Genomic DNA, 17,854 nt, shown 5'->3' on the forward strand with positions numbered 1-17,854 from the left:
ATTGCTTATGATGTCACCGCATATGTCTATTACTTTGTCATATGGTATGACATGTCAGTCTTTGTCTAGTTTCTGCCAAACTGTTTCCCATTTTTCCAGTTTTTGTTAAGTAGTAAGTTCTTGTCCCAAAAGCTTGGATCTTTGCATTTATCGAACATTAGATTACTATGGTCATTTACTATTGTGTGTCGTATACCTAATTTATTCCATTGGTCCACCTCTCTTATTTGTTAGCCAATACCAGATTGTTTTGATGATTACCATTTTTAATATATTTTGAAATCTGGTTCTGCTAGGCCACCTTCCTTCACATTTTTTTTTTCATGCATTCCCTAGATATTCTTGACCTTTTGTTCTTCCAGATGAATTTTGTTATCATATTTCTAGTTCTATAAAATATTTCTTTTGTAATTTGATTAGTATGACACTGAGTAAGTAAATTAATTTAGGTAGAATTGTCATTTTTATTATATTGCCTCAGCCTGCCCATGAGCAATTAATATTTCTCCATTTGTTTAGATCTGACTTTATTTGTGTGAAGTGTTTTGCCAATTGTGTTCATATTTCTGGGTTTGTCTTGGCAGGTAGACTTTCAAGTATTTTGTATTTCCTACAGTTATTTTAAATGGAATTTCTGTTTCTCTCTCTTGCTGCTGACTTTGTTGGTTATTTCCATATAAATGCTGATTAAGTGAGTTTATTTTATATCCTGCAACTTTGCTAAAGTGGTTAATTATTTCAAGTAATTTTTTAGTTGATTTTCTAGGATTCTCTAAGTATGCCATCATGTTATCTTCAAAGAGTTTTAGTTTTGTTTTCTCATTGCCTTTTTTAATTCTTTCATTTTCTTTTTCTTCTCTTACTGCTAAAAGTAGCATTTCTAATACAATGTTGAATAATAATAGTGATAATGGACATCCTAACTTCACTTTTTATTTTAATGGGAAGGCTTCTAGTTTATCCACATTAAAGATGATATTTATTCTTGATTTTAGATAGATGTTACTTATCATTGTAAGAAAAGCTCCATTTATTTCTATATTTTATAGCATTTTCAATAGGAATAGATGTTATATTTTGTCAAAAGCTTTTTCTGCATCTATGTATATAATCATATGATTTTTGTTATTTTTTAATGGTATGGTCAATTATGGTTTTGCTTTGTCTGAGATCGTGATTGCTACCCCTGTTCCACTTTATTTTAATTCTTTGTGTGTCTTTCCATCTCAAGTTTGTTTCTTGTAAAGAACATATTGTTGGATTCTGATTCCTAATCCATTCTGCTGTCTGCTTCTGTTTTATGGATTGTCCCATCATCCCAATCCCAGTTATGATTGCTAACTATTACTTTGTTGTTGTTGTTGTTGTTGTTGTTGTTGTTTACTCACTTTTCTTTATTTTGCTCACATCTGTGCTGGTATGGAGGTGGAGAAGGTCACTCTCCCAAGCTTCAAGTTTCTTTGTCCTGCTCTTTTCACAGCTAGTTCTGTGGTTCTGTAAATTTCCAGTGCTTCGAAGGTAGTATGATCTGGGAAGAGGTGTTGTCACTGCTTTTCTGGTCTGTGTAACGTTCTTTACCTAGGGAAGTCCCCTGCTCCTATGAGCAAGCGTGAGTTCTCCTTTCTGCCCTAGAACTGCAGCCAATAATTGGTACCCTTGCTCCTTTGTGTTTGTAAGTGTTCACCTACACCCTGGAACTGGGCAGTGGAGTTGCCAAACAGTCTCCAGTCCTGTGCCCAGTATCTTCATAGGGGTCCCCTGTAATCTCATTCTTTTGTATCCAATGCTTTTGCCTTCTGTGAGTAGTGAAGTCTCCCAGACCTGCTGCTTGTGCTGCTGTCACCACCGCCACCTCCAAAGCCCGCTGCTGGTATTGGTGCCACACTGCCCAATGGATCAGCTTCCATCCTAACGTCACAGAGCTCTTTCTAACTTCCTGAATTGCCTGACCTGAAAAAATGTCTCAGTCTACCCTTTTGATGGCAGTGCACCTTGAGAATTCAATTTGATACCTTATTTTAAAGTTGTTTGGAGGGGAATGTTGGGGAAGTTCAGATGGAATGCTTTGTGGGCCACCTTTACTATCAAGAAAGAATTCTTTAAAGTTATTTCGTGTTTTGCTCTATAGGGTTATATTCAGCTTTGTTAAGTTGGTATGTTAAATGTTTTGCTTTTTGGAATATGGTATTCCATGCTCTCTGCTTCTTTAGAGTGGTAGCTCCTAAATTTTGTGTGAGCCTAGGGTTCCTTACTCCTTAAACTCATCTTTCTGGATGCTTAACGGTATTTTTTCTTTTAGCTGGAAGCTCTGAGTTTTGCTATAATATTCCTCAGAGTTTTCATTTTGGTTTCTTTCTGGAGGTGACTGGTGGATTATTTTCATTTCTTCTCTGCTGTCTGATTCTAAGAGGTCTAGGGAGATTTCTTTTATGATTTCTGAAATATGATGTCTAGGCTCTTTGTCAGGGTTTTTAAGTTGTACAATGATCCTTAAATTCTCTCTCCTTGATGTTTTCCAGATCATTTGTTTTTGGTGTATGATACTCTACAATTTTTTCTAATTTTTTTCAATATTTTTTGTTTTAATATTTTTCTGTGGTCTCATGGAGTCCATTAACTCCTTTGTCCATTCCAATTTTCTTGGAGTCTGTTACTTGGGTAAAGTGTTCTACCTCTTATATTAAGCTATTAATTTTCTTTCTAAGTCCTTCCTCCACACTTCTCATATCTTTTCCAATTCTCGTCTCTATCACTTTCATTTCCTTTACACGACCACTCTCCTTTTTTAAACTTTTGCATCATTCCTTCTAGGAATTCTAATTTTCCTTACAGGTGAGTTCTTTTTCTTTGAGGCTTTCTTATAGGTGTTTTGAAGTTATTTTCTTCTACTTTGTGTCTTAGGAGTCCTTGGCTTCATGATATCTCTTTAACTTTTTTTTTAAGTCATTCTTCCAGCAAGCATTGCTACCCTAACTAGGAGCTCTTTGGAATTCGAGTGTTTCTGGAAACACATGCCACTCTCAGCTGCCTTTTTGGGTGGGTAATTGAATCCAATATCCACTCTGAGCAACCATGAGTTGGGAGCTCTGTGCATTGTATCTGTGCTGATTCTGTATTCCATGACCTTCTGGGATGGGGTAGGTTTTAATACAAGGTCAACTTTGGAACACCCTACACTGCAGGCCTACCTAGGAGCTCTGAATGTCAAGTCCAGACTTCTGGCCTCTCTATGAAACCCCTTAGCTATTGTGTGTGGGTCTGAGTTTATGATATGGTCCAGGAGTCCCTGCACTGTTGGTTTAGCTGGGAGTCTCAGAATCCCCACTTGTTTCACAGTTCCCCCTCTGGTCATTTGCTTGTAGGTTGAATTTTTATTCTTGGGAGTAGAAAGATGACCTATTGTAGTTTCTCCTTTGATTTCCTAGTCATTACTGAATCCAGCGTTCTTAGATCATTGTTGGAACAGTTGTGGGGGGGGAGCTTAGATGTACTGTTCTTTCAGTTCTATCATCTTGGCTAGTCTCTCTGAATCATTACCTGCTCGGTAAATAATAGGTATATTTTTCTTTTGGAGGAATCACAGTTGCTCTTTTTAGGAACTGTGACAAGAATATATATGGACTGTGGAAAAAAATTAATTCAGAAGAATATGGCATGTTACATCTATGTTGCATCTTTCTTCAATACTTAAATATTTTCTTGTTAGTTTTCATAACCAGAAGAGATTGTGGATACCAAAGACTGTTTTCACTAATTTTTTAATTTAGTGAATGAAGTATAAAGAAGAGGATAATTTTTTCACAATCAAATATTAAATGAATTGATGGGGAACCAGGAAGGCAATGTAGATTTCCATTTCCTCTTTAGGACTTAGAGTATACATGATGCACAGTTTTTCATGTGGGATATTCTGAGTCCAGCTGATAAACAAATGGAACTGTTTCCCAAAACTTCCTTTTGGTTTGAACCTAGGCATTGTTTTTTTGGGGTTTTTTTTTTTTTAGTAAGTCATTCATTCTCTCTCACACTTGTCTTTCCTTTGAATCTTTTTTTGTCAACTTATTTGTATTGCTTCTATTTGTAACAATATTTTCTCTCTTGTATCTTACCTTTTACACAACTTATATCATAATATTCTCTGCCTGATCCCTCATCCTGTAGAAATTGATTTTCCTTCATCTGTATGTCTTTTCAGAATTAGAGTTCTTAAATTAATTGAGATAACTGCAATAATTTATAGTTTATACTGCTTTAGTCTATACGCAGATCGAATCAGACCTAGTTTATTTGAAGATGTACATTGTTTTCTAGCTTTAAGGACTACCAAAAAAATATGAAAGGTTAAAGAAAAGCCTTGTTAGAACATCTAGTACTTACTTGCATCTTCTGTCAGGATCATACCGTATTTCATCACATAATCTTCACACCCTGTTTTTTGTTTTGTTTTCCCAGTTCAAAAATTGGTTTATAACCTTTCATCACATAATCGTCGCATGGTATAATTCTGCTTGTCACGCCTCTTACAAGGTAAACAGAGTAGCACTGTATTCCGCTGTGACATGGATACATATTTATCTCTTTCACATTGCAAGCTACGAGCCTAGAATTCTTCCATTGTCAGCATTCAATATTAATGTATATTCATGAGTATCCTAATCTTGCACCAAAGATAGCTTAGTAGTAAATGATTTTTAAGTAGTACTGGCACAATTTAAAAAAAAAAAAGCTTCATATAATGATTGCAACCCCACTTTTTAGGGGAAAATTGGCATAAAATCTGTGATTATGTGGTGAAATACAGTATATAAGTCATCTGAGAGAAGTAAGAATACATCCTATTTTGAAAACATTTCCCCAAGAAGATTGTAGAAGTTATTTTGTGAACCCCTTTGAGGTTTTGTCCTTACTGTAAGAAAATTCTTCTTATAGCTACATCTCATATGTTACAATTTAAGCTGATCTTTTTTTGTTTTGGAATCATTATTGTCTTTCAGTCTTCTCTAAGATAAATTCAGATATTTTAATATTTTTTCATAAGCTTTATTGTTTAGCTCTAGTTATTTTTCTGGTTATTGTCTGAACCTTCTCTTCTCCTTTTTACTTACAGAGCTCAGAGACAGACAAAGTATTGCCATAAAACTATAACACTGCTATTTATATATTAAAGTGGAAATATACTCCCATTAAATAATGCAAACAATTTTTGGCGTCTTGTTTATAATGGAAAATTATCTTCATTAAGTCAGGCAGTTATTTCTACCTAAGACAATTGATTCATACTATCTGCAAAAAATACCAGGTTCCATAGTATGTATTATGATGTTTAAAAGGCCTTTTTTTTTTTTCAAGGAAGGAGAAGTCATGGGAAGTGATATTTGATTTGATTTATTATACAATTGGCAGGATATGACTTTTAGAGTGCATTATGGTTCAAGAAAATAATTACAATACAAAATGATGAGCACAAAGTTACTAACTGATTTGAAAGGTACTTACTAGGACATTTAAAAACTACAGTGCTAGAAAGTCAACTAGAAAAGGAGTTAGTGATAAGACTAAATGATTATAAAGGTAACTTGAATAACCTGTTCCATAATTGTGTCATCTGACTCATTTATCACAGTAAAATATCAGGGAGTAGTGACATGACTATGAATAAATATCAGAGAAATCTATAGGACCCAAATAGCACAAGATTGCTGTACATGTTTCCTCTTACAGCAGAAACCTGATATTCATTACATTATATTTGAATTCTGAGAGTAATTTAAGTGTGATGGTCTAAGTAACTTGTATTTCATATAGTGTACTGTTAATTATGTTTTTATCCTTTGGGAAAATACAGAATTAGGTTGGAAATTCTGTAGGTACCAAGACATAATAAAAACAAAAGATAAAAACTGTTATACAGGTTGCATATTGGGGGATAACCTTCCTAAATGTTCTCTGACCTCTCAGGAACTTGGAAGCACTGCATTTTCCAATACAACTACAAGAAAACAAGAAGAATTATGTGAACAGCACCAACCTTCTAAAAGGACATTTTGCTTCTTAAATTAAAATAATTTTCAGTAACCTATTTGCTTTCTCAGCTCAGCTTGTGGCTTTCTCCCCGCCTCCCCAACTATGTATCTACCCACAAAATTTTGTTGCCCCAAAATGAATAACAGTGTTAACCCTAGTTTGTCATTTACTGTGTAAATTGTGTTAGAAACTCTTCAGAAGCAGATGGCCTTGTATTTCTGTGACAGCCAGGATACAGGAACACTGTAATCCGTAAATTCAGATTCTGACCTTAAAAACTGATGTCACCTAAAGCTCTGAAAGCCATTCCCTAATTATGCAGCTTTCTTGGCACCATCCACTTTACCAAGCCTGGCTAAGAATCAGAAGTACGTTATGTTTTCCAGTTAAGATTCAGTCTTTGGAGCCCAGAATGCTATTGTTTGGATTCGACATGAGAATGGAAAGTGCTGGGTGGGTGGCGTGGCGACACTATGTTGTGCTACCATCCAGCATACCAGGCTTTTAGTATTGTACTCTGGTTCCCATGCCCTTCCATTACCCCACTCCTTTGGCCAATCCACAGCACTGACATTCCTGCTAGATCCAAAAGAACTGCTTACTCACCTTTTACAACTAAATTTGTTCATGAAAAAGAGGTAGGGAACAGTAGATAAAGGAGAGAAACACATATACAAATAAGTGATGCAAATACATTTCATTTTGTAAATACATTTAAAAATCAAATTTCCTCTTATTGTTTTTCAGCTAAAAGTCTGTTGAAGTGAACTAATATTTTTTTTCTCCACTGGTGGCTTTTTCTAAAGTGTTCAAACCAATGTTATCCTTATTTGCTTATGTAAGGGATAGGATAGATTGAGTTCTTTTTGTTCACAGTAGATCATAAAATGTCTTAAATGAAAATTCCTTATTTGCAGAGTTTTTAATCCACCATTTTATTTTCTAATAGCCAAGAAAATATTGTAAAAACTGAAGAATTTATTCTGTCCTGAATGAAATTTACACTTGTTTATGGTTGAATGGCTTTTCAGTAATGCCTTGGTTTTGAATATCTGTTATATCTTTTCATTAAAAGCTTATTAATTCTTAGTCTATAGTATATAATTTAACACAACTCCAAGGAACAATTACACTTGTGACTAAAAGACAGTAATAATCTAAACTCCCCACTCTGGTTATACTAACCAATGTGAGCCTCTGAGGGGCACCAGAGCCTTTGACACCATCCTTTTAAAAAAAAAAAAAGTGGGTTTTATTGATGCCTTTTGCCTGTACACAGTTGTGTCAGTACCCATCCCATTTCAGACTGAACCCAATTCAATAACAAAGAAAAAAACAGTTATGTAAAATTATCTTATGAATGTAACCCTTTAGGTGAAAGAGATGTCACTGGCCACATGTGCCAAACCTTGCTATGGTGACCGCATCTGATAATGTATACAACACTTTGCTAGTAGTCCTCTGCTTTTCTGCCATCAGTAGGGTGATATGTTTCATTATCTGTTCTAAGACATTGATTATTTTTTCATTTATTCAAAATTTGAGGATCTTTTCTTTTTAGTGATCTTTTCTTTTACATTGTAATATTCATTGTGTATATTGTTCTTTTGATTCTGTTTCTTTCATTCTTGACTGTGTCATTAGTCTTCCCATGTTGCTCTGAATTTTTCATATTTATAATTTCTTCCTGCAAAATAATAATCCATTAATCATATATTAGAATTTTATCAGCTATTCCCCTTTTGATTAGTACCTACTTTGTTTTTAGCTCTTTACTACTACAAAGGATGCTGCCCTGAATATTTTGGCATGCAATATATTAGACCTTTATTCCTCTCTTTGACTTCCTTGGAGTAGGTGCCACGTAATGTGATAGTCAGGTCAGAAATTGCTTAGAGTTGTGTTCCCATTCTTGCATAATCTCAAATTGATATGCAGCACACTAAGACAAATACCCAGCTCTACCAACAGTGTATTAGTATACCCGGCACCATCCTTTTGCAAGGTAGGGAATGTCATTTTGAAGTTTCTTTTTTCCTACTAGAATTAGAGAACTGAAAAATAGTCAGAGAGGTAAAAGGAACCAGAGCAGTAGTAGAACTGGTCGTCTTTAGAAGTCAAGGACTAATATTTAAGGCAGCAGAATGCCAAGGGTCCTTCATTCAGAGAAGTCTGCAAAAGTCATCTGGATGTAAGTAACTGGGTTGAAGTCCTGTTAGAGGAAGACTGCTTTGTTCAGACTTTTTTTAGCAATCAAAACAGGACATACCTGTAATAACTGCCATCTTTATCCCCATTCTCTACACCATAGTATTAGAATAAACTTATACACTTAAAAAGCAGAGGTACATTTGGTATTTGTTAAGTTAAACAAAAAAAGTACAGGAGTGACAGATTTATCACTAATTAAACAGTAATTGCATGTACTAGAAAAAAAACAGTCTTCAAGTATAAACAACATCTGGTAAGGATTAAAAAGAAAGAATAATTTTTCCAAACTAAAAGTTGTTGAAAGCAGTTTGTATATTTTGAAACAAATAGATCCTGTAATGTAAAATGGTTGTTTACATTCTTCTTGTTTAGTGTTTTTTAGCACTGGCAGAAATAAAGAAAAGAATAATGGCACAATGAGAAAAATATATCAATAGATATACCTTACTTTAGTGGTACAAGCTGAATTTTGATAAAGTGAATCATTTTAAATGTAATTAAGAACTTCGTTATTTAAAGGAAACCAGTGGTGTAGAATCTTTATTTAAAAGTTGAAGTAGAATCCTTGTTTTTGTTTTTGTTTTTTTCCTTAAAGAAAAAATAGAATCCTTATTTAAAATCCTCTCCTATGATACAGTGAGTTTGGATTTTTGTATAAAAGGTATTCCTAATTCAGTCCATTAATGCACAGGAAAATTATAATTTTAGATTAGAGAGAACAGATGAGCCAAGTATATGTGACAACCTGTAGTATAAATAAATGGTATCTGGATTTGTCTGGTCAGTTCTTACATCCTTACTTCTGGAGTCTGACTTTCAACTCTACTACTTGACTAAAATAAAAATCTTACCTACAAACCCTTACTTGCAAAATCTAATTGTCTAATTGTTTTCTTTTCTTAGTCCTTATCTTCTTTGCCTCTCTTAAACTTTTGACACTATTGACCAACCCCTCCTGCAAATGCCTACCTTGGACTTTTATGACTGCTTTCTTCTGGTTGTCTTCCTACCTGTCTAATCCCTTCTCCATCTCATTTGCTAGATCATTATCCATGTCCCATCACCTAACTGTTAATGCCTCCCTAAGATCTTCTTCTCTTCTTCCCTACAGTCTGTATTGGTAATCACATCAACTATCTTGTGTTCAATTGGCATCTCTATGTAGCTGACTTCTAAATCTATATATCAGCCTTAATCTCTCTCCTGAGGTCCAAAGCACCATCACTAACTACCTCTTGGACCATTTTCACCAGGGTAGACATCTTAAATTCAGCTTGTCCAGAATGGAACTCACTGATTTCCTCTTCCAAGTCCCCAACCTATTTCTCCTCCAAATTTTCTTTTTTTAAAATTTTTCTTTTTTTCCAAAAATTCTATCATTGTTCTCATCACCTAGGTTCACAGTCTTGTGGTCATTCTCCAGGCACTGGGTCTGGAGTCAGGAAGTCCTGAGTTCAAATCTAGCTTTAGACATTAACTAGCTGGGTGACTCTGGATGAATCACTTAACCTATATCTGCCTTGGCTTCCTCGACTATAAAATGGGGATAATAACAACATCTACCTCTTATGGTTATTGTGAGACTCAAATGAGGGAGTACTTGTGAAACGTTTAACACAGTGCTTGGCATATAGTAGATACCTAATAGATGCTTTTCCTCTTCCTTTTCCCTCAATTCTTCCTTCTCCTATAATCAGTCAATTGCCATGTCTTGTTGATTCTACCTCCACAAAATCTCACATCTGTCTCTTTCTATTTATTCACACAGGCCCTCTTCACATTTGCCTGTGTGACTATAGAAGCCTTTTAATTGGTCTTCCTGCTTTCAATTTCTCTCTCCTCCAAATGCTCTTCAACAGGGTTGCGAACATAATCTTTATCAAGTACAGGTTTCATCACATCACTTCCCAGGTCATGAATCTTGAGTCCCTCTTGCCTGTAGGTTAAAATGCAAACTACTTATCTTAACTATAAAATCCTTACTAACCAAACCCTGACCTGTCTTTGTACACATTCCACATGATTCCTCTTCATATATAGATAGATATTCCAGCCAAATACAACTGCTAACTGTTCCTGAACTCAGCATCTTACCTTTTGTTCCTGTGCTTCCCTATAGACCATTCCTCCTAAGACACTCCCTCCTCATTCCCACCTTCCAAAGTCCTTGTTGTCTTCCAGGGTATAGCTCAGGTGTCATATACTCCATGAAGGATTTCCTAATCCCCCCAGAGCGTGCCCTCTTCCTCTTCAAATTACTTGTTGTTTTCTTTTCTGCGTATATATTATATCCCTCCAGGACAGTGTAGTGTTTTTGAGGGAAGGAACTTTTTCCCTTCTTACCCTTAGTACTTGAACGTAGAATAGCAATAGGGAGTGGACTTGAGGGTTCATTGACGCAAGGTTGGCACATTCTCTGCAACTTAGAAAGTTAGCTAGAGCACTTAAAAGTTAATTGACCTGTCTAAGGTCAAATGGCAAGTGTGTGCCAAAGGCAGGGTTTGAATCCAGAGATTTTTTTTTTGGAGGTGGGCGATCTATATCGACTACTAGGATGCTGCCTTTTGCCTTGCCTTCGGCAAATTGAAATTGAAAACTAAGTATCAACAATGATAGAAAAGGTAGAAATATTTTTTCCTTAGATTTCACCATGGTATGTACTATTCTCTTTCATGTGATCTACCAACCTAAACAAACATAGAGTCCAAAGAGTAGGAATCAGTGTTATTCAAGTATGTAGAAAAAATAACAGGTCTTCTTCTCTCACCCATGTACACAAAGGTATAAATGCAACACAATTATTCAGCACTTATTAGAGGTTAGGTCATCTTTTTATATTCAGTTTAACTCAGGTGGGGATAAGCTATCTTTTTTTTTCTTTTTACACAAGAAGAGAAAAAATAATATAATCCTAGGAAAATGGAGAGAGAAAAGAATTATAAGACTATGGAAATTAGGGAAAGGAACAATACCAGTGGGACGATGTAAGCTACGAAGGAAATACCAATGCATATGAACTGAGAAGAAACAATGTTAGTTTTGAAGTCAGTGATGAGTAGTGGGGACAGAAGCCATGTTACAGGGAATGATGAGTGAATAGATGTTCTCAGTGCCTAGCACATAGTAAGCACTTAATAAATATTAAATGGACTCAATTGTCATCTTTCTACATTCCTTTTCAGATACATGGTTATGAAGTAGGAAATGAAAATCAAGTCAACTTCTTTATTACATCCTCAACTGGATTTGAAATAGCTCACAAATGAAAATAGTTATACCATATGGAGAAGATAATATCCTGATAAGCAGCAGATTTGGGGGGATGGAGAAAAACAGACTTGCAGATGGGAAATAGGAAGGGCTACTTTCTCTTCTTATTTTTATAGAAAAGAGAAAAGCTTAATTCTTAGAAATTCAAAATACAATTCAGAAGCTCTGTGTTGTTTGATAATCCTGAGAACATATCTATGTTTCCTTCTTTGAACATTTTTTAAAAAAAATACAGAAATGTTTTATGTCCTCCATATATTTTCTTTCTGATCAACCATCCAGGCTGTCTTTGGCTGGAAATTTGTTTCACTCTGTCTTTTTGTGGGTTCTGCTGCTTTAGAATTTGTTTAGAGTCATTTTTTATAGGTATTTGGAAGGGTTTGGAGGGAGAGCTCAAACAAGTCACTGCTTTCCCTCCGCCATCTTGGCTCTGCCCCCTCTCTCCGTATATTTTCTAATGAAACTGTCAAAGGTACTGAGTGAATTTCGATAAATTAGCTTTGTTCTCCACATAAAAATCACCCTTACTTCAATTAAGACTGTTACAAAAATTCTGCTAATGTGAAAAGTAGCCCGAATTTTGCTTTTGTGATTTGATGTCACCAGACTACTTCATGGACCCTGACGCATTTGAACATACAGCAGGGAATTCATTGACCCTTAAATGATGTGCTTGGGGAACATGGAGAGTTTCATTTTCAAAATGGCCAGTAAAGGATGCAAATAAAGTTCTGTTCAAAAATTCAAGGCAATAGAAAAGAAACTGTTTTTAAAATCTGAACTTCTACAATGACTATTTAAGTAGGTTTTTACCTGCCTCGTGGAAGCTTATCTGTTTTAAGAAACTAAAAAATCATAGGCATAGGTTGTGAACAGCTGAAAGTCAAAAGTTTTGGATAGTAGGACCTCACCAGAGAGGCTATTACACAATTTGAAAACACTGAAAAATATTGAAGTTAATTAAACAGGGTAGATGCTTATCGTACTACAAAGCATTACATAAAGGAAAGCAAAGTTCTGATTGTTTTGGTGAATTGAATGAACCATTTGAACATTATTTTCTTGATTTCTATTTTCTTGATTATTGTTATCATAAGCTTATTCTGTATATTTGGTGAACTTATTTCTTCTTCCATTTGGAAATTATATTAATACTAAATGAATTCTGTATAGGCTGTATGTGTGGTTTTCTTAACATTTAAAGGAGAAACTGAGTTAACTGGAAGAGCACACTGAAACCAAAGCAAAGAATAATTAGATAGTATAGCTAAAAGATATCTTAGAGATGATCTAATTCAACTCCCTTGTTTTACAAATGTGGAAGCTCAGACCCAGAGGGGCTAAATGACTTACTACTCTCTATGAGTCACACAGCAGGCTAGTGACAGAGCCTGCCTAAGGAGCCCTGAGTATAATTCAGTGCTCTTGACTCTTAGTTGAGTACTTATTATACTACACCATTTTAATTTTAAGAAAAATTTCAAAGTAGTTGTTTTTCCCCTTAAATCTTTCCCTTTCCTACCCTCTTTATTACTATAGGGGGCAACTCCATTAGGCTCACAACCTAGGAGTCATCATGGATTCCTTACTATTTCTTACCACCTCATATCCAATTTGTTGCTAAGGCCTCTTTATTTCGCCTTTGTAACAATATCTCAAATATGCCCCCTTCACTGACACAGACACCACTTTAGTACAGGCTCTCATTACTTCACACACATTGATTACTGCAATAGCAGCTGATGGGTCTGCCTCCCTCAAGTATCTCTCCATTCCAATCCATCCTTCATTCAGCCACTAAAGGGATTTTCCTCAAATGTAGGTCTAAACATGTCACCCTTCCCGCCCCCCACCCCCAAATTCAGAAAACTCCAGTGGCTTCCTATTGCTTCCATGAACAAATACAAAATGCTATTTGACATTCGAAGCCCATCATAACCTCCCCCCCGCCTACCTTTCCAGTACTTTACTCCCTAACACATACTCTTCGATCTAGTGACACTGGTCTCCTGGCTGTTCCATGAACAAGAAATTCTATCTCTCAGCTCCAAGCATTCTCTCTGACTTTCCCCCATGCCTAGATTTTCCTCCCTCCTCCACTCCTACTGCCAACCTTGCTGGCTTCTTTTAAGTCCCAATTAAAATCCCATTTTCTACAGGAAGCCTTTCCTGATCCCTCTTAATTCCAGTGCCTTCCCTCTGTTAATCATTTCCTATTTATCTTGCTTGTAGCTTGTTTGTATATATTTGTTTGCATGTTGTCTCCCCTATTAGATTGTAATCTTTTTGAGAACAGGGTCTACTTTTGCCTCTTTTTGCCCAGCTCGTGGCATGGTGCCTGGCAAATAGTAGGCACTTAATAAGTATTTATTGATTGATTAACATACTTATGGATCTATACGCCATCTAAAAGTGCTGATCTTTTCAAATAATTTCTGTTGGAATATTTTGTACAAACAAATCTCTGGAAGAACTTTTACTAATCATAAATGAAACTCATTGACATGTTTCTGTTCAAGTGTGATTTTTTTTTCTGCACTGAGTACATGTTCTTCAGTAAAGTCCTGCTCTAGTACTTTGCTTTTGATGGAATCAGATGCTGCCTTCTTGGAAACAGATGAGCTGTCCTACTGATAAACCCTGTGGAGTTTTCATTTCTCATTTAGTAGCTACAGAATTACCCCATCATTTTCATCGAACCAGTTCTGATGTTTACAGGTATTCTGGCCCAGATGAGCAAATGTGGTGCTGTGCACCGAGTCTCTGAAAGATGTTCATTCCTCTTCCACTACACTACACTGACTGTGTGCCAACTCAGCTTTCCCTCCAAGTCACCAATAAGCTGTGCACACAGGGAGAAATGCTCTACCCTGTTAATGTTGAGTCTCCTGACAGTCAGCTTGAGTTTGAAGCCACCGCTTTTCCTGAATGTGAGGTTTATCTTGGAGAGGATGAGCAAGCTGACCTTTATTTGCCAGTCTTGTTTCACTTAGGGCTGCTAATTGAATACGGTACCTGTTGAGTTCTCTCACAAAGTGCAGATGAAGCTTAAAGAGATACAGGATCCTTCGCTCAGCAAGAAGGCAGAAGAGATTCAATTCTATGCTGACAGCAGTAATCCCAAGAGCTTCTATGATGCCCTGAAGACTGTTTATGGGCTTAAGACCTCTGGTGCATTTCAGCTGCTCAGTACTGATAGAGCCACACTGATCAGTGACAAGGACATCATCCTGGAGAGATGGGCTGAACATTTCTACAGTGTCCTTAATAGACTGTTATCAACCAACGCTGAAACCATTGGTCATATGCCTCAGGTTGTAGTCACTTCCTCGTTAGCCAAACATCCAACTAAAGAAGAGGTAACCAATGCCATCAAGCTCTACTCGAATGGCAAAGCACCTGGCACTGATTACATCCCAGCAGATACCTATAGAGGTCCATTGCTTTTACAGAAGCTGACTGAAATCTTCCAGATTATATGGCAAGAGAAAGTCATCCCCCAGGAGCTTCAGGATCCCTTCATCGTCCATTTCCATAAAAGAAAAGGAAACAGGTTGTCCTGTGACAGTCACAAAGGGGTCTCTCTCTTAGTCATTGCTGGCAGGATTCTTGCCAGAGCTCTCCTTAATAGGTTGGTCCTTCACCTGGAAAATGGTTATCTACCTGAGAGCCACTGTGGCTTCAGAAAGGGTCGAGGAACAGTTGATAATAGTGTTTGCTACCCCACTACTCCAGGAGAAATATGAGGAGCAGAACAGAGATCTGTATACAACATTTGTCAATCTGACAAAGGCTGTTGATACTGTCAGTTGTGAGGGCTTGTGGAAGATCATGGGAAAATTTGGTTGCCCAGAGAAGTTCATCATTATTGTATACCAGTTCCACATGCTTGCACAGGTTCTGGATTATGGATGATGTTCTCACATTTTCCCAGTCACCAGTGGAGTAAAGCAGGGTTGTATGCTTGCTCCCATGCTGTTCGGCATGGTGTTTTCTGAAATGTTGTCAGATACCTTCAATGAAGATGAAAACGGCATCAAGATCAGCTTCCAACTGATGATAAATTATTTAACTTGAAAAGGCTATAAGCCAAGACCAAAGTGGAGAGGGAGTTGGTGCATGACTTTTTGTTTGCAAATGACTGCACTCAGCCTCTGAGGCTGAGATGCAACAGAGTATGAATTCTTTGCCACCTATGCTAATTTTGACCCGCAAGCAATGCCATGAAAACAGAGTTCCTCTATCATCTAGTACCGCACCAACCATATAGAACTATTTACAACTGGAGAAATTTTAAGTGTTGTGGGTATTGACAGTATATTTTCTAGGAATGTCCACATAGGTGATAAGGATGATGCATGCATTGCCAGAGCTAGGTCAGGGTTTGGGAGGCTACAAAGGAAAGTGTGGGAGAGTAGAGTTATCAGGGTACATACTATATTGAAGGTCTACAGAGCCTTTGTTCTGACTATACTATTGTTGTCCTGTGAAACCTGAACAGTCTATCAGTGCCATGCCAGACAACTGAACTGCTTCCACTTCAGTTTTCTCAAGATCACCTGGCAAGATAAGATATCAGCTGTTGAGTTCCTCTGTAGAACTGAATGCCCAGCCATTCAAACTGTTATTGCAGAGAGCGCAGCTCTGATGGACTAGCCATGTATTTGAATGCCAGATATGTCCTTACTCAAAAGACTGTTTTATGAAGACCTTGCACAAGGTAAGCACTCAAATGGTGGTCAGAAGAAGTGGTATAAGGACATTCTCAAGATATCTTGGGAATGGGAAATGCCAGCACAGGACCGTCCAGCATGGCATGCCCACATCACCGAAGGTACTGTACTCCATGAGCAAAGCAGAACTGTAGAAGCACAGAAGAAATGTGAGCTGCACAAATCCACAACAACTTCCACTCTAAATGTGCTAACAAACCACTTGTGCCCTATCTATGGTAGTATCTTCTGAACTTGTGTTGGACTGAACAGCCACAGCCAACCACACTGTACCCTGACTTCAACATTGTGATGTCATTGGTCTTCAAAAATAAAGGACCAACAACAACAACTCCAATACTTCAACATAGCATGGAAGTAAACATGGATTTTTAAAGGTTATGCCAGTGGAAATAATTTGCTATTCCTTCCAATGGGAAAGATTTTTAGTATAGGCCTGTCAGTTGACAATGTCAGTTCTAAAAACCAGCCTATATAAATTCAGAAACATCATGTTGGTTAACATGGGGTGGTTATGTTGGATATAGCAATTTCTGTTGACCATCTACCATGATCTTGCTTAGTGGAAAGTGCACTTGCATCGATGAAATAATCGATGCTTGATGTATTAGAATGAATAAACTGTTCATTGTTATTTTTATAGTCCAACATTTCTTGTTTAAGGGATCTTGAGAAACTCTTTGATCATTTTTCTGCAAAATATGTATTAAGGTTGCAATATTCTTAGAACACTTCATACATAACAGTTAAATGTTGGCATCTCTGTTACATTTGAGGAAACTGAAAAGACAGTAAAGTACTTGCCTAAAGTTAGAGTTCAGACAGTACTCTGGCTCTCTTCATATTTCATAGCTCTAACTTTTTTTTGTCAGATGTTTCTTAAGTAGATAATTTAATTATAGAACATTATAATCATTTTGATATTGATGCTAAGTTCCATGGAAGGTAGGAACAAGGAAAAAGATGACAAAAAAGTTTAGTTCAGATGTTACCAATTTAAGGTGTAGAATCATAACTTAGAAGTCATAAGGCTCTATTCTTAAGTCAAAACCAAATGTTGTACCAGCACATCGGAGGAGTAGCCCTTTTATCGAAGGTTGCTTGGAGACTTCTGTGACTGGGAGCTCTTTGCCTAATGGCTGAGCAGCCAGCTGTGAATGCTCATGAACACTAGATGGCATACATTCAATGCAGCAACTGAAAACTTGATTTTAAAACTGAATAAAATGAGTAAAAACGCTCGTAGAAATGAGGTACATTCATTTTTTAGAGTGTGGTCAAAAACAAAAACAAAAAAAAAACTTGAGAAACAATGTTCTGGCTTCTGGAAACTGGGAAAGTTTTTGTTTATTTTTATTAATTGGGGGCTGTTGGTTTTTTAGAGTTGAGATTTTTTTTTTAAGCCACTGTAGGAAAATGCTTCCTAGAGAAGGTCATATAATTTATAACTCATTAGGACTTAAAAAATGTTTATATCATATGTACCACATGCCAATAAAGTTTGTGTGGTAATAATTTAGATACAACTTTTGAAAATTTCTCTTTTTAGTGATACAATTTCCCTTCAGAATAATCATATGGATGCTGCTGTGAATTGTCAACTGATTTTAGTCCCA

General features: G+C 36.5%; 1 protein-coding gene across 1 annotated transcript in view; it reads left to right on the forward strand.

Annotated features, from left to right (window-relative positions):
* Positions 1 to 17,854, forward strand: part of FANCC (FA complementation group C) — a 207,460-nt gene that overhangs the window by 148,784 nt on the left and 40,822 nt on the right. The gene's annotated exons all lie outside the window — the stretch shown is intronic.

Source organism: Vombatus ursinus, unplaced genomic scaffold (genome assembly GCF_900497805.2).
Source record: "Vombatus ursinus unplaced genomic scaffold, bare-nosed wombat genome assembly UNPS02014807.1, whole genome shotgun sequence".
Classification (NCBI taxonomy): Eukaryota; Metazoa; Chordata; class Mammalia; order Diprotodontia; family Vombatidae; genus Vombatus; species Vombatus ursinus.